A 26269-nucleotide genomic window follows, 5' to 3' on the forward strand; every position below is an offset into this window, starting at 1 on the left:
TGGGCCACGTCATTCAACTGGGAGGACAGATGAGATGACAATTTGTGCATTTAATTGCTTCAACCTCCTGCCCAGAGCCTCATAATCACTTTTGATCTTCTGGAGGCTATGGCTTGCAGTGTCATTGGTTCGCACATGGACCAAAAGGAAGGAGTATTTGTCAGTGGGTTTTATGATTCCTTGCAGCCATTCTGTTACATCTTGGATCTTTGCCCTGGGGAGACAGCACACCTCTCGAGACGTCTTGTCAGGCCCACAGATCACTGCTTCTGTACCCCTCAGTAGGGAATCCTCTATCACCACTACACGCCTCCTCATAGGCTTGGTCGGGATTCTTCTGTGTGCTGTCCCTTCCAAGGTCACCTGGAAGGAGGACTGACTTTGCTGCTCGTCATCATATTCCTGATCAACTGTGATGAGGGAGAGATCTTCAAATGGAGTCTGTTCCTCGTCTTCCATGTTAAGGGAGAGCACTTCAAATCGATTGTGTAGTTCTAAACACTCATAGCGATCCCTGGGCCTTCTACTTCTATGAGTCACATTCCTACATACACCTGGCTCCTGTGTTGGGGAACTGACCTCCTCCTCAGGGATGTGCCCTGTCTCCTCCTTGGTGCAGACAGTGTGCTCTGCTGCATCCAAGAAAAGCTCCAGCTCTTTAATTCTCTGGTGCGTAGATACACGGGCCTGAAGTGACACTCCATGTATCCTTGTGTGCACTGCATTGGGAGGACTTTTTAGTGCTCCTTGCACTGTAAATAGCCTTTTGGACTGAGCCAGGCTTAAGCAGTCTGATTGGGGGCAGGAATGAAGTGTTTGAGGATTGAGGAAGTCCAGTGGGCAGCTTGTGCCTTGGCCCGTCAGTTCCAGGCTCTTATGCTGGAGTTCCCAGCTGTGAAGAAACTGAATGTACCTTTCCTGAATTGGGTGCATGGAATGGTGTTGGTGGTTGCTTGCTTCCCTTCTCAAGGGGAATGCTTTGCTTGGCACACCAGAGGGAAAGTGCTTCTCATTCCTGCCTTCCCTGCTGTGCTTTCCTGCTCACAGAGTCCATCTGGTGAAGGACTGGAAAGGGGGCAAGCTAGGTGGGCTGGCTGGATCCCAGCAGTCTGCAGTGCCTGGGAAGCCACATCAAAAGCATATTTTGTGTCTGCAGCACTGCAGTGTTTATCCTTTTCTCTCTCTCTCCAAGCAGATTTCCATAAATCAAAACTGTGAGCTCAGTGTAGCCATGCAGGACCCCGACTTTTCCTTGGCAGTCCTTGGTTAACTGTGCTTCACCCCACTCCCCAAAGCCCTCAGCTTCTCCCTGTCATTCTGTGATGTTCCCACTGCTCCTGGGCTTCTGGTCTTGACAGCTCCTTGATACCTTTTCTGTGCTTTGCCATTTTCATTTTCCTTTTGTGCTCGAAAGCCCCAAAGCTTTTTGGTTGTTTTTTTAAAATCTCAATGGAAGTTTTGGAAAGCTGAGCAGCTGCAGCGCTTTCTCTCGGGTTGTTGTGCCAGGCAGTGTAGGTGGTGCCCGGGGCAAGGGTGAGAAAGTGGCACCCCACTTGGAAGAGGGTGGGCTCTCGGCAGCCACTGCCCAGGGGCCACACCCACGGTGTTTCCCCCCCACCCCTGTGAAAGATTGACTACCTCAATCTGCTCTGGTTGCACTTTGAAAAAGGTATTTGCAGCTGCTTCCTGTTGCCAGAATCTCTTTTCTCTTCTGAGATTTCTGGGGGTGCTGCTTATAACTTCCAATCATTCTAGCAGTTCTCTAAATTTAGTTAAAGTTTTTATTGACTCCCTGTTTCTGCATTTTTGTGATGTTCATTGTAAATTACTTTGATAAACTTGCATAATAGGCAGTATGTTAATTCATTAGTACAGGCATCCCCAAACTTTGGCCCTCCAGATGTTTTGGACTACAATTCCCATCTTCCCCAACCACTGGACCTGTTAGCTAGGGATCATGGGAATTGTAGGCCAAAACATCTGGAGGGCTGCAGTTTGGGGATGCCTGCATTAGAATCTTGAAATGATTAAGACTAGAAACTTGATTTTAATTTTTTTTTAAATGAAAGCTGAGATTTACAGGAAGCTGAATTCTGCACTCGCTGCCATATTTTACTCTTTCTTTCTCTGTTTCCACCCATCGCTGGCCACAGAATCACAGCTTCAACATAGTCTTTGGTACAATAGCCTTGGATTGGCCAGGTCTGCAATCCAAGCCTGTCCTTTTAGCCCTTGCCTGGTCCTGCAAAGTGGTGCCTTCTGGTCTGCTGCCCTTCATGCTCCACCAGGAATCCTGTCTCCATCTGCACCCCCAGCAGGCATAGGAGACCCTCGGCTGAGGAGGCACCCACACTGCAGGTCTGAATTCAGGCCTAACTGCCCCTGACCCCCTGACCTTACCCTGGACTGCTTATTACAATTCAGGGATGTTAGTCATTAGTCATTTTAGGCGCTTTTTATTTATTTTTGCTTTCTTTCTTACACACTGCCCTGTGGAAATGCATTGACTCATCCACTCAAGCACACTTTCCAATTCCCTGAGACACCCCAATAAGTACTTGCACTGCTATTTTTCAGGAAAAAGAGGTGCCAGAACTCACCATGAATGCCTCCTTTGCTCTCTTATAATGGCAATGGCGCCCACCTGAGAGGGGCCAGAACTGAGTTGGGATGTGTTCTGGCTGATAAAAAGCCCCATTTGCCCATCACTTTTCTTGACCAGCCCCTACAGATGCCATTGCTGCAACCTTTTGTTTTGTTATTTTGCAGTGCAACAGAGCGCGTGATTTTTGTATTTCTTAAGCAGATCATCAAAGCACGTTGCAAATCTCTCTTCTCTCATTGCCCATCGGGCATCAAGTTACTTACATCATTTGCTTGCTGCTTTGCTTTCCAGGAATATATCTTGCAACAGCGTGACACCCACTCTTGGAATCAAGAAGCATACTGAGAGTGGCTATATATTTGTTCCACTCCCCCCACTCCATTTTCCATTCAAACACTCATTGTGTGTGTATGTGTGTGTGTGGGGGGGGGGGGAGGGATTCCCAAATTTATTTTCCCTTCAGCAACTTAGGAACCTTTATACTCATATACCCTTCACTCATCCTGCTGCCTGCCCTTCTCAGATACTTTTGCCTGGCTTGAATATGCCATTGAAGTGTGATGCTTCCCTGATGCAGGATGGAGAGGTGTGTGTACCGTGTTTCTCATATTTTAAGGCATCCCTAAAAAATAAGGCATGGCAGGATTTTCCAGACCTGGCGAAATATAAGGCATACCCTGAAAATAAGAGATGCTGGTACGGTATGGCAGGGCACGCCGCGCCAAGTCCCGACCCAGCGGGACCCAGCAAGGGCAGCAGTGCGCGCTTTGCCGAGCCCCGACTGAGCGGGAGCTGGCAAAGGCAGCAGCCCGCCGCCGGCTTGGAGCTCGAGCCGGCAAAGGCAGCAGCGGTGCTTTGCCGAGCTCCACCGAATCGGGTGAGAATTGCGTTCGTACCCCTGCCTTGCAGCCTCCGACCCTTCACCCAGGGCGTTCACACGTGCATCCCCACCCCCGACCCGCGTCCTCGTCTACCGGTACCTAAAAGCTGCGCACGCGGCATTCCAGCACAAAGCCGCCAGCCAGCGTCGGAAGAGGAGAAGGAGGTGCCGCCGAGAAACCCAGAAAGGGGAGGCGCAGCGGGAAGGAGGAGGAGACCGGCGGGGAGGGATCCGGAAAGTTGCGAGCGACTTCCTGCTCCCCCCCCCAACGGAGCGAAAACCAGCAAAGGCAGCAGCCCGCCGCTGGCTTGGAGCTCGGCAAAATGCCACTGCTGCCTTTGCCGGCTCGAGCTCCAAGCCGGCGGTGGGCTGCTGCCTTTGCCAGCTCCCGCTCAGTCGGGGCTCGGCAAAAAATAAGACGCCCCCGAAAATAAGCCATAGGCTTATTTTCTTGAGTAAAAAAAAATATAAGACATGACTTATAATATGAGAAACACGGTATGTAGAAAGTTCTTACTTCTGTATGGCTTGAAAGGCAAGGATCGCATCCGTTGCTCCACTCACTTTTGCCTCTGGTCATGCTCACTATCGGGACATGCCCCCCCCCCCCCGCAAGGTTTTTCATGAAGGAATGTGGCCCCTGATTTGTATTAAGCCTCTGGGTGAGGTTGTTTGGGATTCAGGAGTGAGGTGCTGCCTGGGTTTGCAGATGACACTTCTATTTTCTGCATGTCACCTGAGGTCAAGGATGGTACTGCTGGATGAGGGCCAATGAAGTGAAATGGAATTCTGACAAGACAGGTCTGCAGAACTGGTAACAACTTGTGCAGAGCATGCAGTCCCCTCGAGGGAGCAGTTTAGCAGCTTGGTAAAAGGTAAAGGTAAAGGGACCCCTGACCATTAGGTCCAGTCGTGACCGACTCTGGGGTTGCGCGCTCATCTCGCATTATTGGCCGAGGGAGCCGGCGTATAGCTTCCAGGTCATGTGGCCAGCATGACAAAGCCGCTTCTGGCAAACCAGAGCAGCACACGGAAACGCCGTTTACCTTCCCGCTGTAGCGGTTCCTATTTATCTACTTGCATTTTGACGTGCTTTTGAACTGCTAGGATGGCAGGAGCTGGGACCAAGCAACGGGAGCTCACCCCGTCACAGGGATTCGAACCGCCGACCTTCTGATCAGCAAGCCCTAGGCTCAGTGGTTTAACCCACAGAGCCACCTGGAGAGACACGTAAATCCAGGGTTCTCACTAGAGGACCAGGTGGCCTTGGTGGCACCAAGTGCCTTTCACAAGTTTTAGCTTTTTTGTGTGTGTGCTTTGTTGTTGGCATCTGTCTGTTTTGAGTGACAACGGAGTGCACCTCTGGGGGTGCAGTAAAAGTGCTGTGTTAGCAGCACTGAATTGACCTTCCCAGGGTGCTAGTAGCCTGGGCAGTGCATATGGAAGTCCTGGGCTGCCCAGATGACAAGACGGCCTCGCTGATGTGCTCCAAAGGAAAAGCACTCTGGCTGTGTTACTGCATTATACCTGGCAGCTGCCTTTGACTTATGGTCTGGCAGCTTCCATTAGTACAGAATGCAGCTTTCAGAATTCTGACAGGTGCTGCCTGATGGACACACATTAAGCAGCTTCCAGATGAACTGCATTAAGCTGCTTGTACCTGCCTTTTAAAGCCCCCAAATGCTTGGGACTAAAATACCTGAATCTGCTCTACTGAGTCTACTGCCTAGGCTGACTGGTAGTGGATGTCCAGGGCTTTAGGCAGGAGTGATTCCTAGTTGGGGATGCCAAGGCTTGAGCCTGAGACTTTCTGCAGGCAAGGCAGATGCTCCTCCACAGAGCTTTGTCTCCCACCATAGCAACCTGCCTGAATCTTCCACCGAGGCCTTTTTCTATGTTTCTCACCTACAAAGGAGATGGCTCTATTGGCAGGGGCTCCCCAGTTGTGAACATATGCCACAAATAAGTCCAATTGACACCAGTGCTGCAATCCTTTAGCTGCAAAGGGAATTAAAAAATACAGTATATTCCTGCGTATAAGACTATTTTTTAACCCAGGAAAATCTTCTCAAAAGTTGGGGGTCGTCTTATACGCCGGGTTGTATTTCTTATACGGCGAGTATATCCCAAACTCTCTATTTTAACTGGAAAAGTTGGGGGTCGTCTTAAACGCCCAGTCGTCTTATACGCTGGAATATACGGTAATAATTACCCAGGTTTCTGAATTTGTGCAAATATCAGTCAGTTCTTACGAATTCCAGTACACTGTGTTTATCTCTCTACTGTTTGTTCTGCTGGTATGCTGTCTAGAAATCTAAACAGGATGATGGAGCTCAAAGCCATCTCTGGCTGCTGCTTTCTAGGCTGTGCTGTTTTTGTTCCTAGATGGATGTCCTGGAGGTGCAGCTTGAAAAATGCATGTGGTTGGAACAGAGCCAGCTGGCCAAGAAATCAGAGACAACTACCTCTCTAAACTCCGAGTTTAGCTCATTGCCTTCTAATCTTAGGCCATGGAGCACCTCAGCTGTTTAGAACAACTGAGGGTCTTCTCTTATTTGAGTCTTAAGCCTTATTGTAACAGAAAGCATGGATTTGTGGTTGAATACTTGTTGGTGATCCCAGGGATCGAACCTGGGACTCTGTGCATGCAAAGCAGGTGCTCTGCCACTGAACTATGGCTTCTCCCTAGGAAACCCTTTATGGCTTAAAAAAATTTTTTTTTGCTTGATTTCACCTCTTCTTTCCCCTGCCCCACCTCTGCTAGAGCTGAGTTGGACCACAAGGGGAGAAAGTGCCCTCTCAGAGAGATTGGGGCAGCTGTTTGGGAAGAGTTTGAATCTAGCCTCTTGAAGGCAACATCCCTGTCACATGATGAATTGGTAGGGAAACGTTTCCTGGGAGTGTGGCTTTGTGGCAATAGATGGGTGGCAATCCTGCATTTCAAAGTCGACTGGATTGGAACTGTGGAGCAAAGGAAGAGCAGTCTGAAATTGTCTGTTGAGCCTGAGATTTCCATAATGGGCTGTGCTGGGGGTGGTCAGGCGCAGCAGGGCAGTGAGAAGAGAAATTGAAATTATGCAGCTGTGGCTTGGCTTCATCCAGAGGCTACTTCCAGTTCTCTCACTGGGAAAGAGCTGTGTGTGTGTGTGTGTGTGTGTGTGTGTGTGTGAGAGAGAGAGAGAGAGAGAGAGAGAGAGAACATGTATGTATGTATGTATGTATGTATGTATGTATGTATGTATGTATGTATGTGAATGGTGAATGTTATGCTGCTGTTCTGTGATTCTCTAGCACCTAGTGGCAGTCTCTCCACCCCCTTCTTGGTCCTCAACCAACATTTGCCCTTGTTCATTTCTTTCTTGGCCCTTGACTGGAATGGTTATCTCCCCATGCCACCCACACCTTTGCCTCCTTCGCAATGTTCTCCCTGGCTAGATGGCAAGCTGCTGGGGGCGGGGGCAGGGGGTGGGTAGGATGGAGGAGGCTGCTTCAAGAAGAGCTTGAGAGGGAAGCGGCGGAGAAGGGTTTATTTAAGCTGAAGAAATCCCGTGCGAAAGAACAATCATGCACCACAAAAGAGCGCCTTGCTACAGTGTGTGAAGGAGAGATAACAACTTCCGCCAGGCATTACAATTGGCACTGGGCAATGCTACCCAAGATAAAACACTGAATCCCCTTCAGTCTACACAGCCCGTTCTCCCCAGCACAGACTGTCAAGATACATCCTCAAAAGGCCAGTGTTCTTTCTGGCTGTAGAGCCAGGCTTTCAGCTTGCCCATTAGGGATTTTCTTTTTAATTAAGCCGATTAACTGTCTGGCTTATAAATGATGGATCTGTTTTATTAACTGGGTGCAACTAAACATCTTGGTATCTTGGAACAGCTGTTCTGTTGAGGTTACTTAATGACGGGAATGCCGCTTTGACGCAGGATTTAATGGGCTGCTCGTCTGATCCTAGTTCTCTGCTCAGTAGCACATTGTGGCTGGGCTGCCCAACATGGCGTCCTTGGACATCATATCATCCTTAATGCCCACCAAGGCTTCTGGACCCTTCTATTTTTATTTATAAAAAAAACAGTGGGCTTTTTTAAAGGGGGGGGATTTTTAAGGATTGTCTGGTGGTGGTGAGTTTTTCTGCTTTTTTGTGTGTGTCATTTGTTTATTTGGTTTGGGGTTTATGTAGGTATTTTGTCTGGATTCTGAGCATCACCAGCTTTTCCCATGTGAACTGAGTGTTTTGTGGTACCCATGGCAGATTTCCAAGTATGCTCCTGGGCTCAAAAAGGTTGGAGCCCCCTGCACTGTGGCCTTGATTGTACACTTAATCGGGATGTGTGTAGAAAAGCAACATGGAGGCAACCCTAGGAAATGAAATGAAAGCTTTGGTTGCTGTTGAGTTGCTAAAAGAGGAGGATGTATGGTTGTGAGTGGTACCTGGATGGGAAGCGGTTTGCAAAGGGAACATCGTGCCAAGGCCATTTCAGTGTGCACACATCCAAACTGATGCATGTTCTGGTCTGTACAACAGCATGAGTTTCCCTAAAGCAAGTTGCATCCTCCTGGCATCTCCACAAAGCTCTCTGCAAAGAGAGCTGCCCATATGACACATGCACAGTAAAGAGTTTTGCATACCCTGTGTTAAGTCCAACCCATAGATGAAGCAAGCCGAAGCCTTGAGCACTGTGTGTCATGGACCATGTGGAACAAACCTGTCAGACTATTGCACTTTGTGGATGCTGGCAGGACTTGCCCCATGATAACAGGCTCACAAGTAACTTCCCACTCACCCTCAACCACCTCTCTGTCTGATTCAGTCTACCCTGTTTCTCATATTTTAAGACATACCCATAAAATAAGCCATAGCAGGATTTTTAAGCATTCAAGGAATATAAGCCATACCCGAAAATAAGACATAGTGATAGGCGCAGCAGCAATGCTGGCCGTGGCAGGAGGAGGAGGGTAAAAATAAGACATCCCTTGAAAATAAGCCATAGTGTGTTTTTTTGAGGAAAAAATAAATATAAGACATGTCTTATAATATGAGAAACACGGTATGTGCCCTTGACCTATGTGCCCTTGGCCTGGCAAACAAAACACCAAATTAAGCTTCCAGCTATAGCTTTTAAAAAGCCATTTCCTTGCTTCTGACCCTTTTGCTGTGAGTTGGGTAAGACCTGCCCTGTGCCTGGCTCATTTCCACCTGCCCTGGGAGGGTGGGGTGCCTTGCTGGCTGCAACATTGAAGGCTGTTCCAGCTGGTGAAGATAGCTAGAATGTTTCCGATCCACCCAGGGAAATGTTTACGTTTCCGTTAGCTTGCTAATGTGGATATAATGTGGTATTTACGAAATGAGTTTACTGTATTGCATTTATGATTATGTTTTAGTTGTGCCTTGATGGTGATGTGGTCTTGATTATTTGTCTGCTGTTCTCATTTTGAAAAAGCAGCACATCATAAACTTGAAAAGGAAGCTAGCCTGCATTGTTCAGATAAGGACTGGTGCTCGGTGGTTCTTGGTAGTTACGAGCCACGGCAGCTGTGTTCTGCCTCCCTAGGTGGACTTTTCTCCCTTCTGAGTACCAGCTGATGGGGATCACAAACAGGAAGGGTGTTGCTGTAGTCATGTCCTGCTTGTAGGCTTCTTCTAGGCATCTGGTTGGCCATGGTGGGAGCATAGAATCATAGAGTTGGAAGAGACCACAAGGGCCATCCAGTCCAACCCCCTGCCAAGCAGGAAACACCATCAAAGCATTCCTGACATATGCCTGTCAAGCCTCTGCTTAAAGACCTCCAAAGAAGGAGACTGGATGCTGGATTGGATGGGCCTTGGGTCAGATCCAGCAGGGCTCCTCTACTCTCATGTGTTTGATGGGGCAAAGTAAAATGGGTGCAGTCAGGGAAAGTGCTTTAGTCACAATGTGTACACAGAACCTATAGTGATGATTTCCTTTCCAGAGATCCCTGATATGTATATACACCCTGATATTTATCCTTCTGTATCAATCTCTCTCTGTGTATTTTCTCTCACTACTTAGTGGTCTCACTATTTAATCAGTATTTATTTAGGGGCCATGTGCTCAATGATAGATGCAATGAGAGATTTATTAGTGCTTCTGTTCCCTGACCCAAGTGAGGCTCCAAGGGTGGCAGTAGTAGGATAAGAACATAAGGAAACCCTTGCTGGACCAGGACAAAGGCCCATCTAGTGCAGTAATCTGTTCTCACAAAGCAGGACTTGAGTGCAACACCCTTTTCCCACTTGTGATTCTCAATAATAATAATAATAATTAATAATAATAATTTGTTATTTATACCCTGCCCATCTGGTTGGGTTTTCCCAGCCACTCTGGGTGGCTTCCAACAACATATTAAAAATACAATAAAAGATCAAACATGAAAAACTTCCCTAAGTCGTATTCAGATGCATACTGCCTCTGTCGCAGGAACAGCCATTATGGCCAGCAGCTTTTGATGGCTTTATCCTCCACGAATATATCTAACCCCCCTTTAAAACCATCCATCTGGGTGGCCATCACTCCAACTTGTGGGAGTGAATTTTAGATAACACTGCTCCATGTGAAGAAGTACCGTACTTTTGTCTGTCCTGAATCGTTCAATGTTTAGCTTCATTGACCAGCCCCAAGTTCTAGTATTATGAGAGAGGGAGAAAATATAATCTTCTGCACACCATGCATAATCTTATACACCTCTATTATGTCCTGCTGCCACTTGCTTAATAGTGGCAGAGATGGGCATGGGCCTCCCCTATTGATTTGCGCACCCACCTGCTTTACATTTGGAGAATGTTCACACTGCAGCACCTTGGCTAGCACCTACTTCCCACTGTGTCTCGGGGCCAACCCACACATTTGCCTGCGGGCACAGGGCATGGGACCCAAAGTGGCAGGGGATCTAGGTGGTCATGGAGGAAGCAGTTGACCAAGCAAAAGCTGTGCGCAAAGGGGTGTGTGTGTGTGTGCTTAAGGTCCACCCATTGCTGCTTTCTCTCTGCAATGCCCCCAGCTGCTTTCTGCTACTCGATGGAGGGAGAATTATTCTACCTGCTTCAGGTAGCTAGCACAGAAGTCGGGAGCCTGTTGCCCTTCAAGATGTGTTGAACCCCAACTCCCATCAGTTCCAGTCAGCATGGCCAGTGGTCAGGGATGATGGGAGTTGTAGTCTGGACAGCCAGGGCCAGAGTGTGGGGAGACAGGGGGGCCTTGGCCCTGTGGCTCCAGGCTCACAAACCAGGCGCCACCTGCAGAGATCCCCATTGTGCACTGCCTGGCTCTGGCAGCAAGGGCTAGTTGAGTGTGGAAGGTGAAGAAGAACACCTTCTGCCCATTGGCAGTGAGGGTTGGGTGAGTGTGGAGGATGCTGTTTACCTTCTACGCCCCCCCCAATGGACATGTGCATGCACCCCCCTCCAGGTGCCAGCAAGCAGCACACACCCTAGTGGAGAGCTGCGGGGTCCACCCCCCTTCAGCTAAGTGGCATCTTCTTTTCTGCTTTAGGCAATTTCAGAAGGTTTGACCCTGCCTATTGAAGGCTCCCATAGAGCGACATGAAATGATGTGAGTCGCTACCTGTGGCTCCAACCTTTCTTTGCTCTTAACTCCTCTCTCTCCGCTGTGTTGGATCCCAGCCAGCTTTTAAGCTAATGTTATCCAGCTTGATTATAAAAAGGAAAACAGATCTAATGGGACTAGGAGAAGGAGTGCAGTGCCTCCCACATACCTGCCAGCTGAGGATATTTTGAGGGAAGAGACAGAATATTATAAGTGAGGCATCTAAACTCATTTAGCTCATTTTGGAATGGTGGGGGGCAGAAAGAGAGAGGACCATTTCGTTTCCCTCACCATCTTTTCAAAGCAGAAGGCAAAGCTTGAAGAGAAGGAGCAGAGGGAATGACAACTGGAACACATTTTGTAACAGCATTGTCAATTTTGCATTTCAAAAAAAAGAAGAAGACGCCACCCTGGCATTTGTAAATGTTGTTGCTGATAATTTTAGACAATATTTAATTATCCAATTAACTTTAAATATGTACCCTGCCTATCTAGAGTAACAAGAAGAAGAGGGGGGGGAAGGTAACATTTTAAAAATTAAGTTTATTTCGGCTTCTGTTGTGTGCTTCCTCAGGGATGAGAGCTGGTTATACAGAAACTTGGCAATTTTGCAATTAAAAGCAGCGGCAGGGGAGTGGGGTGAATCTCTGTCTTGACAGACTTCATTATTTATGTCACAGCTGGGTACCTTGTGGGGCAAAGTGGGGAAGAGAGCAGCAGAAAGAGCAAGAGAGAAGAAAGAGGGTGTCCTTGCCTACCTTTGGCTCTGGCCCCACTCAGCTTTGGCTCCAACTCTGCCCACTGCTGGGCGCCCAGCTCATCACAGGGCAAATAAAAAAGGTTGTCTATCCCTGATTTAAATAATCTGTAATGAGGGAAGGTGGGAGAGTTTGGTTGTTGCAGTCCTGAAGCCAGCCACCATGTCACCTTGACCTTGCCCCTTGCTGTCTATTCTTCCTCCCCTCCTGTATATATGTCGTATCCAGTGCTGAGCAAATGGGGCTCCACTCATGCAATAGGACTTTCCCTTCCTCTCCTCTCTCCCAGATTTTGAATGGGGGGGGGGGCTGGAGGAGGGGAAGTTCCATTGCACAAGGGGAAGTCCATTGTGCACCTGGATTGATAGTGATGGATACAAATCTATTGTCCAGAGGTATTACTCAGTTTGCGTGTATGGCCCCTTTTAAACCACTGGCCTGTTTGCAGAGCATTGAGTTAATGTTTCTTTCTTTGCCCACCACCTAGGTCAGGCATCCCCAAACTTCGGCCCTCCAGATGTTTTGGACTACAATTCCCACCTTCCCCAACCACTGGTTCTGTTAGCTAGGGATCATGGGAGTTGTAGGCCAAAACATCTGGAGGGCCGCAGTTTGGGGATGCCTGACCTAGGTGAAGTGGTTAATGTCCAGGAAGAAATGTGTCAGGAATGCTCAAGGGTTCAAACTTCCATCCTGCTCTTAATCCTGGCCATATGCTTAGGCAGGCTGCAGTTATTCATTGGTGTGCAAAATGCACGTTGCACATGTTTGCAGGGAGTCTGTGGGGCTAGCCACAGGGAGCACATTGCTCCCATGTTCTGTGCCAGAACATTTCAGGGGGGTGGCTGCATTAGTTTTTTTGCACTGAATGCACACCCACGAAGATTCTTGCAGCACTTAAAAGATTAACAGATTTATTGTAGCAGAAGCTCTCATGGACTGGAGCCCACGACATCAGATGCACGAAATGTTATCCACAGTTGATTGATGATAGATGATATATAGATAGACAAAACACAGAAAAAATAACTGTAAATTGCTTGTGGGTATATCTGTCTACATATATATTCATTCTCAGTCAAACTCACATGTATGTATTGAGTTCCATGAGAGAAGAAAGGTGGGATATGAATGTAATAAAATAAAGAATATGCATTACACAGATATGTGGATATACAGAAAACCTGCCAACTGAGGCTAACACATCATGCATCTGATGACAGCTCTTTGGAATTAATGTTCAGACAATACTGATCATTGGGCTGCTGTCAGGGCAAATCATATTTTAATTGGTGGTTGTAAATATGTTGTGTTGTATTTTTATTTTTCCTTTTAATGTCCCCCCCCCCCGTATTTTGTAATTGAAATTTTTGAATGTTGCAAGCTGCCTTGAATCCCAGTTTGGGAGAAAGGTGGGATACAAGTATAATAAAGAAATAAGTAGCCTTCATTCAATGAAAACTTGTGCCACAATAAATCTGCTAGCCTTCAAATGCTGCCTCCTCCACTCCATATCTCTTCCTGCTCTCACGTATCTGCAGTTGAGGCCCGGCTCCTTGTAAAGTCAAGGTGGAGATGCAGGGCTTTTTAGGGTGGTTCTTTCCGACTAGGTGAATTTATATTTATATTCTGTTTTTTGGATATGATTGTTTTGCCATTGGGAAGCATTCTCTTTCTCTCTCTTGAACTATGATAGTGTTTCATTGGTCCTACAGCTCCATTGGCATTTTTAGTTAAGAAATGTACATTTGAAATGGAGTGAATGAAAACACCAGTCTTGCAGATAAGTTCAGCGTTATGGAACACTGATGGCCCCAAAGTAAGGAAAATCCACCCTCGTTTCCTGTTTACAAAAGTGTCTTTTTTCATCACCTGGAGAAGGCTTTTTACTCAGAACAAGTGATCAAGTATAAGCCTAGAATAAATGCCATATAACCTTCATGCGGCACATATACAGACAGAGCTATGGACACAGATTGCAGAAATCTGTAGCGTATGATCACTAACAGCAGGACAGGAAAGGGATCCTGGGCCCTTTACCTTCATGCTGCCTTTCCACTGCCAATACTTCTGCAGATTGCTTTTCACCCACAATGTTGGGGAAACTGTTCAGAGGAAAAGATTGCCGTGCTGAGTTTCTCTTTCTTGATTCTCTTTCTTGATTCTATTGCTTTGAACAACATTGCTGCTAATTTAGTTTTTATAGATAATTTAGTTTTTATAGATAAAGGAGTGTTCTTTTTAAAAATGATTTTTTTATGTTTTAGCTGCCTTGGAGATTTTTAGTCATAAGGTGAATTACAAATATTTTAATAAAAATAAATTAGAAAGTGAGGAGTGGGCAGGGGTCTAAGCTTTAAATCATGTGCTGTAAATCATGGCTTCCCCACTGCTGCTTCGTAATGGTTTGGGAGATGACTTGGATGTCCAGACTTGGTCTCCTCCTAAATGCATATCTTGCCCCCTTGTCAATTATAATTTGGGCTGTGTTTATACATGACGCTTAAGAGAGGAGAATGTGGCACTCAGGAAACACAAACAGCTAGAAAAGCTGGATTCTGTGACTTGTATGAGGCATAAATTGTATCAGGCAAAATGGGCACAATTTCTCCCCCCCCCCATGGGGCATGTAAAATATGTGCAATTGTGCATGCCTTTGCATACTATCTATCCCAGAAGCACAAAAAGCAGAAGCACAACTTACTTGCTTTTCTTTGTAATGTGAAAAGCAGCCTTTGGGATTCCAGCAGACATTTCCCACCTGGTTCTTCTAAACTTAATGGGAGAGTGAGAGCAAGAGAGAGAGAGAACTAGCTAATGTCATCTGAATACTGAATTCAATGCCAAGGATGAATTTCTGTGAGCATGGAAACACAGAATAAACACACTCCTGCCTATGTGCAGTGAAGTCCTCTAGTCTTAACAATGCTCCATGTTTTCCTCCAAGTAGATCCTAAACTCTCTAGTTCTGCCTCAGATCCTTGCTGGTTCCTAGGCTTCAGTGCAGGCCCAGCGCCTTGGATTTGTACACCTGGAGGCTCTGGGGCTCTGTGTGAATGCAGAATAGGGTAGAAACCAGAGCCAGGAAAGAACATGTGGCTTAATGATAAGCAGCAGGCTTCAGTAAGACTGAGAAAGTAGTGTTCCATCACTCTGTGTGCACTGTGCGGGAGTGCATATGCCCTGTGGGTCCTCATAGAATGTGAGCCTAGATTGGCAGGGAAAGCAAATTTTCAGGCTCTCTCCTTGCTTACCTCAGCAAGCAAAAGCTGTTATGAGACATGGCGCTGGATTAGCTGAGATCTGCCCATTGAGGCTTTTTCAAGGGGCCAAGTGAAAAATGAGCTAATGCATATTCCCTGTTAGAAACATAGGAAGCTGCCGTATACGGAGTATGTACTGAGTTGGTCCATCTAGCTCAGTACTGTCTGCACTGACTAGCAGCAGCTCTGCCAGATTTCAGGCAGGGTTCTTTCCCAGCTGGGGACTGAACCTGGGATCTCCTGCACGCAACAGAGATTTATTGGGGGTTCTAACCCCACATTCCATTTGGGGGATCATAACTGAACTCAAGGTGGTTAAAAAAACCAGGGAAAACATCCTTCATGTTGCCTTTAATAAAGTAGATGGTTTTGTTCTGTGCTTTTAATCACCTTTCATGGTATTTTTTGTTTAGTTTGGGTAGTAACACGGTTATTAGCGTCAGTTAATGTGAATTGGGGGAAATTACATATTGGACAAGGAAGGAGTTGGAGATCTAAATGACTCCAACATGGTGAAAACACTAATTCAACAACATAATGGTTCTTTTATGTTCACACAGCAGTTAACTAATGAGGTGCTGACCATTTTATCTTCATCAGAACTGGGGTTGTGAGCCCCCTGTACAAACACCCTTAGCAGATGCAAACACAAAGCTGCTGCCTTGTCCTCTCACATTCTGATTTGCCCGCATCTGGCTTCCAGTGCAGAACAGCCAGACTACTTCCTGGCTGGTTTTTCAGGCTTCTCATGTAGTGGAGCACTGGGAGCTGTCCAAGGTACTGGAGAGAGCTGGTCAGTTCCCTTCCCTAACTTGTTCCACAGCAGATAGAATGCCGATGACAGTTCCAGCTTCCTTCTTCGCTGTCTTCAACCAACCAAATTATTATTTCTCCATTTATTTTACCTGTTTTAGATTTTTGTGTTTATCTTTTATTTCAAATGTGCAAAGCACATTAGAATTTGAAAACAAAATCCCAAGGGGATTGAGGGGAAACACACTACTTCCATCATGGTTTCACTCTTTGTTTAGTAGATAACTTCGGGAGGGGGGGGGTCACCTTGTAAATTATCTAATATTAATCTTTCTTCCCATGCCACACACCCTCTTTTTATTCCCTTGCTTCTGTGAGAGATAACTTTATCCAAAGCCCCACCTTCTGTTGTCTCCTGATAACCCACCTGGTCTCTCCCTATTTATTTATTTTCATTAAAAATATATATACCACTTGATTGTAGAAAAGTTTAAAGTGCTTTCCAAAAAGATCCTATCTCCATTGGCCATTTATCTGCTTGCTTAAGGAGTGTTTTCTATATGCAGCTGCCTTATGTTGTGTCCTACTGTTGGCCTATGATGCTCAGGGAAGAGGAACTGTTGCTTTCCACATGTTGTTGGACTACCACTTCCATCATACTTCAACACAGGTCAAGATGGCAGGGGTGGTGGGAGCTGGAGGGGCGCAACTTCCCTACCCCTGATCTAGCTTGTTATGGTCTAATAGCAGCTCTGCCTTATCTTTTCTATATAAGATTGGATCTTCTGCAGGCAAAGTACCGGTATATGCTCTACCACTTGACTCAGGGGACATACCTTGATCCTTGTCCCCCAGCCACTCTACTTTATCTCCAACTAGGAAAAGCCACCTCCGCCAAGCCTGTAGCAACCACTCTTGCAGTGAAACATAATTATACAGCATCGCAGCACTCCTGCTTGTTTTGTAACCTATTGAAGAAAAAGCACCCCATTATCCTCTTGGTTCCAAAGCTGTATTATTTGTCCACATACCCACAAATCCATAAATAGTGCACAACTAGCCAGTGCTCTGTGCTTTTTTGAATTAGGAATTGAAGCAGTGATGCTGTTCTGTTTCAAGTATATAGGCCATTGGCACACTGTGTGCAGCCCTTAGAAGATGACGCCTTTGCCCACGTGAACTGCCCAGTGAACTGTTTTCTGTGAGACTGAATGTTTCAGTTGCATTGTATTGGTTAATGATCAAATGGCTTTCCTTTTAGGTCCTCCTGTGTCTTGTGCAGCTTGACATGTACACATTCAAGAGCCAATGTGGTAGTGTTCAAAAAAGGGTTGTCAGTGTGTCCATGAGCACACATGTGCCTACAGAGGGCTTTCTGGACACCCACAGGGTCCCTGTCTCCCTACTTCTCCCCCTCCCCAAACTAGGTTTGAAAGAAACACACTGTTGTAGCTAACAGACCAGTTTGTAGGGTGTGCTTGGTTGTGGCGAGTTGTGTGGTTCTCACATATTCTCCCAGTATGCAGATGTGCCCGTAGGCCCCAAAAGGTTGTTGACCCTTGTGCTAGGATTTCCTACTTGGATCTGGGAGTTATGAATCCATTTGCTCATAATCCATGACTCTAGGATGATCACCATCTCTTTGATTTAGCCTACTTGGCTGGCTTGTTGTGAGGATAAGTGTTTGCGGCTCTGAGGGTCTTGGAAGAAAGGCAGGATAAAATGTAATAACATAAAATCCCAGGAGGTGGAAGCAGAAAATAGTGATGGAGCTGGGCTCTTACTTAGGAGAAAGGGCCTCAGTAATCTTGGTAAGCACTCATACTTGTGCAGGAAAAATTAAGGTGGAACCATCCGCAAGGTAATTACTATGGTTTTTCTTTTAAAGATGCAAAATGCATTTTGCAAGCCAGTGCTGTTTGCCCACGGACAAAGTGGAGAGGGTGTCTCTCCCCCCCACCCCCGCCACAGTAAAAGAAGCTCAGTATCCATTGCCCAGATTCCTCTTTTTATAAGAGGAAGTCAACCCTGCTTTTGACATTAAATGATTATCCTTCCAAGCTTGCTAATTGCCTAATAAATCTTTTTAAAAGGGCTAATTTCTACCGAACACATTAAAGCCTTGAAAGAAATATTTTGCCCAATAAAGGATGGTGTAGAGAATTAAAAAAGCAAAGATGAATGGCCCTGGCTTGGCAGTGAGTAACATGCCATTTCAGGCTGTGCTGAGCACTTTTTTTTTTTTTTTACAGTAAAAGGTCACAGCTGCTGGGGGGTGGTAATTGGGGCCATGGGGTTAAATGCATTGAGTGGCCATTAGTAGCAATCTATCATGATGAGTTACTGCTCAAAAGTAAATTGGAGAATTTGGATTGGATCCAGCTGGGATTGGAAGTGCCTGGTCTGTGGTGTCTTATTTTGGACTCCCTAAGCCTACAGTCCAGTGACTGGCACGAGACATGTTGATTCTCCAAATGAATTTTTTACATAGAAACCCCAAACTTCTTGGTTTGGTGGCCCCTTTCTTTTCCACTTCGCCTGACCTTGCTGCTCACTTGGTCAGAACTGCAGGGCTGATTTTGAGCCAGGGGCCACCATGTCCTTTAAACAGGGCGTTGCCCATAAATATGTGATGCAAGACTGCAGAACAGAGTGGATTTGAGCCCATGCAGAGTGGTTTTTCACCATTGGTGCCTAAATATTAGCAGTCTCATCTCTGCAGTTATAAGGGCTTAAACCTGAGTGGGGAAGCCTGTTTATTTAGTTATTTATTTATTGCTCCTGATTATATTATTTCATACTTTTAAAAGTCATCTGAAGTGGCCAAGAGACTCCTCCCTCAGTGGCAAAGTCAGTCACAACTGGTTACACTCTGGGGGAAGTTCAGGCTATTTGTCATTTGGTCCTATGAGACAATCAAGCATAAAGGGATGCTTGTTTCTCTTGTTTTGAGTTGTGGCATGTGAGAGAAAGAATCAGGTGCTACGCAGAGGCGATCAGAGCTGTTCAGTCACCAGTCTCATGCTCTTCTGCTGTTTCCCCTGTTGTGGGGTTCTTGGAATTCTTAGACGCCTTCTTTTTCTTCTTTTCGGGGGGGCCTTGTGGCTTGCTGAGCTCTGTAGGAGTGCCTTCAGTTCTGCATCTTGCACTTCTGATTCGTGGAGTTCAGGCTGAAAGGGTCTGCTAGTTATCCTTGGACCATTGGGCATTAAAAGCACCATGAACTTAAGCTGCACAACAAACTTTGCTTCTTTCTCATAGAGGACATGAAAAGGCTGTAGCAGCTTATGTTTAGCACATTCTGCTACCCCCATCCTTGCATTTTCATCCTCAATGCCCTGAGAGTGAATGGCATAGCGTCAAAGCATCTTTCTGCCTCACTGAAAAAGGCATAGGAAGTCTTCATTTTCAAACCCTATTGCTTGGAATGGTCCCTTTTGTAAACTGTAGTTCTCTGCCCAGCATCCTTTGCCTTTCCTTCTCCATTGCGGATGAGAACATCAAAAATGTAAACTTCATGGACCTCAATTTCTGCTTTTTCATGGTCCTTTATTTGCTAGTCTGAGGGGTTCTGAATGATAATCTTCTCCCCATGCTGCTTCAGCTGGTGTGATAGCATCCCTTCAATTGGGGTGCGGTTAAATGAGTGAGCTATCTTGTTCCAGGCATCCGTCACTTGTGAATTCTGGTTTCCAGGCTTAACCAAATGCAGAGCAGCTTCTGCACAGAGGTGAGCAGCTTTAATGACATCAGCTTTGCGACCTGGCACCGGAGTTTCCTTTGAAGCATCAATGACAAAATTATGAGCTACATTTGCTAACGAAGCCATCAACATGGACTCCCAGGTCAATTTAAACCAGGCATCCCCAAACTTCGGCCCTCCAGATGTTTTGGACTACAATTCCCATCATCCCTGACCACTGGTCCTGTTAGCTAGGGATCATGGGAGTTGTAGGCCAAAACATCTGGAGGGCCACAGTTTGGGGATGCCTGATTTAAACCAAATCACCATCTTTGAGAATGTAATCCTTGTCACGCTTGAAGGGGGAGAAGGGACAGACACAGTTATTTACCAATATACTTGTGGAGAAAGCAATACATATCTTTCTCTTTCTTAAAGAATTTGCCAGTCTCTTCCATGATCATGGCACCCCCTCACTCACATAAGCTGAGAACAGGCACTCCAGACTTAGCTGTTTCTACCATGGTCCACAAGATTTGGTTGGGGAAGCCTGTTTAACACACGGACGGCCATTGCTAGATGACTTTGCATGTGTGAATGATCAGCTATATGTTTATGTTTATAATTTTCATTAATATCCTGCCAATGAATCATTTTTTTAAAGTCAGTATTTTTTTACACTTTTCTTTTATTTGACGATTGCACAAAAATACAAAAAGCAACAAACATACCAAAAACCGACAAAAAGGAAAAAAACCCCCACATATACACCCATGTAACTTCCCTCCCCCCCCTGCACTCGACATTAAAAGTCAGTATTTTTTAAAGCCGGATAGAACTATCATATCTCCTTGCATCACTTCCTAATACATGATGCTGAACTGTGACTCCCATCATCCCTCACCATTGGCCATACTGTCTGAGGCTGATGGGAATTGGATTTGAGGGATCACAAGACACTGGTAGTCTAGTTTCTGCACACTTTTGGACATGCCTCTGTGTCCTCCTTCAAGGACACATTCCAGGATGGGTGAAGCAGAGCCAGTGTGTGTGTGGCTGGGAGAGCCCTGAGAGCTAGACAGTAAGGCCTAGTGGGCTGTACCTGGTCCCCTGGGCTTGAGGTTCCTTACCCCTGAAGGTCTAACTGAAGATGTTGCAGAGCTGGTGCTGGTAGGCTGAGCATTCTCTCTTTCACTGCCTGGGGGGGAAGTGGTCCATCCACTTGCAGCCCTTTTTTATTCAGCAGTGTTCCCTGGTAGGCCTTTTGCACATCTGATTGGCTTGCTTTGCCCCCCTGCCGACCTGCCTGCCCCCCTCTGGCACCTGAACTGCTGAGTTCTCCCCTCCTCCCCCTGCCCCTCTCTCAAGCCTAATTTCCTCTCATGAAAGCAGCTCTTCTGGCCTCTAATTTAATACATGCTGAGCATGCACCTGCTGGGTGCCTGAGAAAAGTGCTGGGGAAATAAGCTGGAGCCTATTAAAGACATCCACTCTGTGCTCAGACTTGCCAAACTGCTACCTGGAATGCTGGAAGAATAGCAATGGCTGCAGCTGAGGACAGGCCGCACGTTGCATCTGCATTTTCGCATTAGCAAATTAATTGGACATTCCAGAAAGCAGCATGGGAGGTACTTCTGTGGGGTAGATGGAGATTCTTTCCCCTTCTCCATGGGTGAATCATAGAATCATAGAGTTGGAAGAGACCACAAGGGCCATCCAGTCCAACCCCCTGCCAAGCAGGAAACACCATCAAAGCATTCTTGACATATGCTGTCAAGCCTCTGCTTAAAGACCTCCAAAGAAGGAGACTCCACCATACTCCTTGGCAGCAAATTCCACTGTCGAACAGCTCTTACTGTCAGGAAGTTCTTCCTAATGTTTAGGTGGAATCTTCTTTCTTGTAGTTTGAATCCATTGCTCCGTGTCCGCTTCTCTGGAGCAGCAGAAAACAACCTTTCACCCTCTTCTATATGACATCCTTTTATATATTTGAACATGACTATCATATCACCCCTTAACCTTCTCTTCTCCAGGCTAAACATACCCAGCTCCCTAAGCCGTTCCTCATAAGGCATCGTTTCCAGGCCTTTGACCATTTTGGTTGCCCTCCTCTGGACACGTTCCAGCTCGTCAGTATCCTTCTTGAACTGTGGTGCCCAGAACTGGACACAGTACTCCAGGGGAGGTCTGACCAGAGCAGAATACAGTGGTACTATTACTTCCCTTGATCTAGATGCTATACTCCTATTGATGCAGCCCAGAATAGCATTGGCTTTTTTAGCTGCTGCATCACACTGTTGACTCATGTCAAGTTTGTGGTCTACCAAGACTCCTAGATCCTTTTCACATGTACTGCTCTCAAGCCAGGTGTCACCCATCCTGTATTTGTGCCTTTCATTTTTTTTTTTTTGCCCAAGTGTAGTACTTTACATTTCTCCCTGTTAAAATTCATCTTGTTTGCTTTGGCACAGTTGTCTAATCTGTTAAGGTCATTTTGAAGTGTCCTCTGGGGTATTAGCCACCCCTCCCAATTTGGTGTCATCTGCAAACTTGCTCAGGATGCCCTCAAGCCCATCACCCAAGTCATTGATAAAGATGTTGAATAAGACTGGGCCCAAGACAGAACCCTGTGGCACCCCACTAGTCACTTCTCTCCAGGATGAAGAGGAGCCATTGATAAGCACCCTTTGGGTTCGGTCAGCCAACCAGTTACAACTGTTCTCTGTGCTTTGATTCTGCTGTCCATTACCTCCTCCACAGTCTCCGTTTCAATGATTCCATTTTTTGTTCAGTGAAACAAGAATGCCACCCTTCATTTCACCAACTTCCACTCTTTTCTTTCAGTTGACTCATATGTCAGATGTCCCCAACCTGCAGCCCCCCAGGTGTTGCTGGACCCCAGATCCCATCATCTCTGACCATTGACTGTGTTGTCTGGGATTGATGGGAGCCCAACATTATTTCGACGGTGCCAGGTTTAGGATGGCTGCCATATGCTTTCAGATCTTGAGCTCTGACCTGGATGAGCTTTATAGACAAGATGACTCATGGATGATAAACACTTCTTCATCTGCTACTAATTCCAATTATAGGGCTGAGACCAGAACTAGATGTTAATGGCTGACATGAGGCTGTTGCCAGAAACAGATATCATGCATTGCCAATTACTTCTCCTCCTCTCTGCCAGCAATGGAAGACAATGCATGTCATAATCACATTGCAGCTTTCTGCACCCCTGCAAGGGACAACCAAGGAACATCACAGCAGAGAGTGAAAGAGGCGAATAGACTTAGGGCTGCTGCTGCTTGTAGTTCTAGCCTGAGGGTGGGACTCAACCTTGCGACAAGTAGGGTGTTCCCATGGAGAACGAGGTCCACCTGTACAACAAGACTTTCCTCTCTCTCCTCACCTTCCCACCACAAAAAGTACCTGTTCTGGATTTCTCCCAACCCTCCAGGTTAAGGGGATTGTGAGAGGGAAAGTTCCATGTATCTGTGTGAGTGCTGGGTGGGAGCATGATTTTGCCTTTGGTTTCTTTTGCGACCTTGTCCTTGATTGAAGAGGTTTGAGTTATTTCAGCCTTTCCCAACTTGGTGTCCTCCAGTTGTTGAAGGACATCTCTGATCAGTTCCAGCTAGCATGGTCAGGAATGTTGGGTGTTGTAGTCCGACCACATCTGGAGGGCACCAGGTTGGGGAAGACTGGTCTTTATCAAGATGAGGGGGATTATTGGGTTGTTTTTATGTTGTATTTTGTGTTTTTATATTTTGAACCACCCTGAGACCTGTGGGTATACAAATTTAATTACATCCTCAACTTTCCTTCTCAGTTTTGTGGAAGCCAAGGCATGCAGACTTTTAATAATTTTAGTGGAAAAGGCCAATGTTTCTGTCTGTCTATAATTATTATTATATTTATATCCCAGTTATCCTCCAATGAACTGACGGTGGTGTACATTGTTTTCCCATTCCCATTTCATCCTAACAGCAACCCTGTGAGGTAGATTAGGTTGAGAGACAGTGACTGGCCCAAGGTCACCCATTGAGTTTCATGGCTGAGTGAGGATTTGACCTCTGGCCTCCCAGCTGCCAGTTCAACACTCTAAGCACTACACCATTCTGACTCTCCTTCTGTTGGTCTATTATTGAACCAATTTTCCTGATGAGATCAGCAAAACACATTGGGAATTATATGGTAATTGACTTTGCTTAGTTTTGTTCGCTACATACTTTTCTTTTGCCATAAGGTAAAGGTAAAGGGACCCCTGACCATTAGGTCCAGTCGTGACCGACTCTGGGGTTGCGCGCTCATCTCGCATTATTGGCCGAGGGAGCCGGCGTATAGCTTCCAGGTCATGTGGCCAGCATGACAAAGCCGCTTCTGGCAAACCAGAGCAGCACATGGAAACGCCATTTACCTTCCCGCTGTAGCGGTTCCTATTTATCTACTTGCACTTTGAGGTGCTTTCGAACTGCTAGGTTGGCAGGAGCTGGGACCAAGCAACGGGAGCTCACCCCGTCACAGGGATTCGAACCGCCAACCTTCTGATCAGCAATCCCTAGGCTCAGTGGTTTAACCACAGCGCCACCTGTGGTTTTTATAGCTGTGTTTTTTATAGCTATGGCCATAAAAAAGTATGAAAGGGAGATGCATGTCTCTGTGCAGTCACAGTCCTGTGCCAAGGAGCTGGAATTGCTCTTAGCTTCTTGGCACATATCTAGGGCATGTTTAAATATTTTATTCTTGCTTTTACACTTTTTTGTTTACTGCAGCAAATAAACTCTGTTGTGACACTGATGTACCAGTCAGTGCTATTTTTCTAGAAAAAGAGGTGGTGGAACTCACCACGAACACCTCCCTTATTCTCTTAGAATGGCAATGGCACCCATCTGAAAGAAAGCCCAGGTACAAGTGTACAACGCGGTCACAGTTGCTGTGTGAACAGTGAGGCTCTCTGCATGGTGGCTTTCAGTAAGCCGGAGAACCTAAGTCTACCCCCAGAGTGCTGTAACTACTGGATTTGGCTTTTTGTGATATGTGTTGGAAGGCACCAGGATGGTGAAGGTTGGGTTAGATCACGTGTTGCATTTTTGTGTGTGTCCTCCCACCCACACTGGTGGGTGCAGGCTTTAAAAACATGTCTATTCACTTGGGTGTTCCTGGATTCTTAATGCCAGTTTTTAGCACTCTCATTACTGTAACTGATATTAATATTAATATTTTACAGCCACATGTTGTTATTTATTGTCATGTTGTTGTTTGGCTGCAAACTGCCTTGGTACTCTGAAGTGGAAAGGTGGAATAAAAAAAGTTTTTATAAATAAGTAAAAAAATTAAATCATGCAACTTCTTGCAATCAAAGGGATGGGGTAGGGAGGAGATTGGAAGCTTGATTTTAATCTACAACTCGTCAGTAATCAATCAGCAACTTTCAAGCAGTACCTTCATCAGTGATGGGAAACCTGTGGCTCTCCATATGTTAGACTCCAACTCACATCGTTCCTGACCCTTTGCCATACTGGTTGGGTCTGATAGGAATTGTAGTCCAGCAACATGTGGAGTGCCCACAGGTTTCCTTATCCTTGCAGTAGACAGTAAATCCTGAGCTCTATGTCCCTTGGGTGGAAAGGAAAATAATCATAGAATCATAGAATCATAGAGTTGGAAGAGACCACAAGGGCCATCCAGTCCAACCCCCTGCCAAGCAGGAGGGTTTACAAATCATATAAAAGTAAATTGCACCTGATATAATCCCAGAAACTCATCTTTCACAAATGGCTCCTGCCTGGTTCTTTCTCAGCATGCTGTAGGAATCTGGGACCTCCCCATGGGAAGTGAGTAGGATGTGTCAAGGGATTTCGTCCCAAGCCCTCTTTCCCAACACGGAGCAGAGGCGACCCTTCTCTTCCACACACGCAGAGCTGCACTGTAGCCCTTCTTACGGTAGTAGGCAGGAGCCCTGCCTTTCTTCAAGGAGGAGATGAAATAGCTTTGCTATAATATAGCTCCTTATCATGCGCCAACTTAACAGGCAGCCTCAGGCTGCTTCAGCCACAGCAGCGGAAACTGAACTTTAATCGCTAGGCTCAGCCAAGTAATTAAAAGGGAGCTTGCCCGGTGGAAGGGCTCCCTTGGGAGGCTTGCAGCTCTGAGCATTTCCTTGCCTTGGCTCATGTCCTGGCAGCTGCTTTGCCAGCCAGTGTTGCTGCCAAGTCTGGTGGAGGTGGAAGATAAAGGACCCAGCAAGATCCTGGCTGGTTAATGGAGTCAAGGCCAAATGGAATTCCTGGCTGAATTAACAACCTGTGAATTCTGAAAAGGTCTGGTTTAGATGAGGGCACCTTCTCTCTCTCTCCCCCCCCCCAACTGCACAAACATCTTGTTTCACACCTTCTTCCTCCCACCACTACAATGTGCACATTGGGGATTGTGAATTGTCCAGCACACATTTATCCAAATTGGCAGCACCCAATTTTTAAAAAATGAATATTTAATCAATCAATGCACATAGCTATCTCTCTCTCTGTGTGTGTGTCTCTGTGTGTATTGTGATTCCAAATGAATGCAGAAGGAAACTGCAGGTTATCACAATAATCCTGCCAATGTTCTTATCTGTTTACAATTTAGACACCACTTTTATATTACATTCCAACAAGTCTCTCTCCAGTTGTGATATTTGTTCCCAAAACCCTTGTATCCTATCTTTCTTAAATACTTCATTCAAATGATGATATTGTATCTATGCTGTTAATTTTCCTGA

General features: G+C 46.1%; 1 protein-coding gene and 1 pseudogene across 6 annotated transcripts in view; one reads left to right on the forward strand and one right to left on the reverse strand.

Annotated features, from left to right (window-relative positions):
• The window catches only part of PDE1B (phosphodiesterase 1B), a 145482-nt gene that overhangs the window by 26089 nt on the left and 93124 nt on the right, over positions 1–26269 (forward strand). The gene's annotated exons all lie outside the window — the stretch shown is intronic.
• Positions 18763–20287, reverse strand: LOC118077663 (proliferation-associated protein 2G4-like; annotated as a pseudogene).

The sequence above is a fragment of the Zootoca vivipara genome, chromosome 2, assembly GCF_965207765.1.
Source record: "Zootoca vivipara chromosome 2, rZooViv2.hap1.1, whole genome shotgun sequence".
Classification (NCBI taxonomy): Eukaryota; Metazoa; Chordata; class Lepidosauria; order Squamata; family Lacertidae; genus Zootoca; species Zootoca vivipara.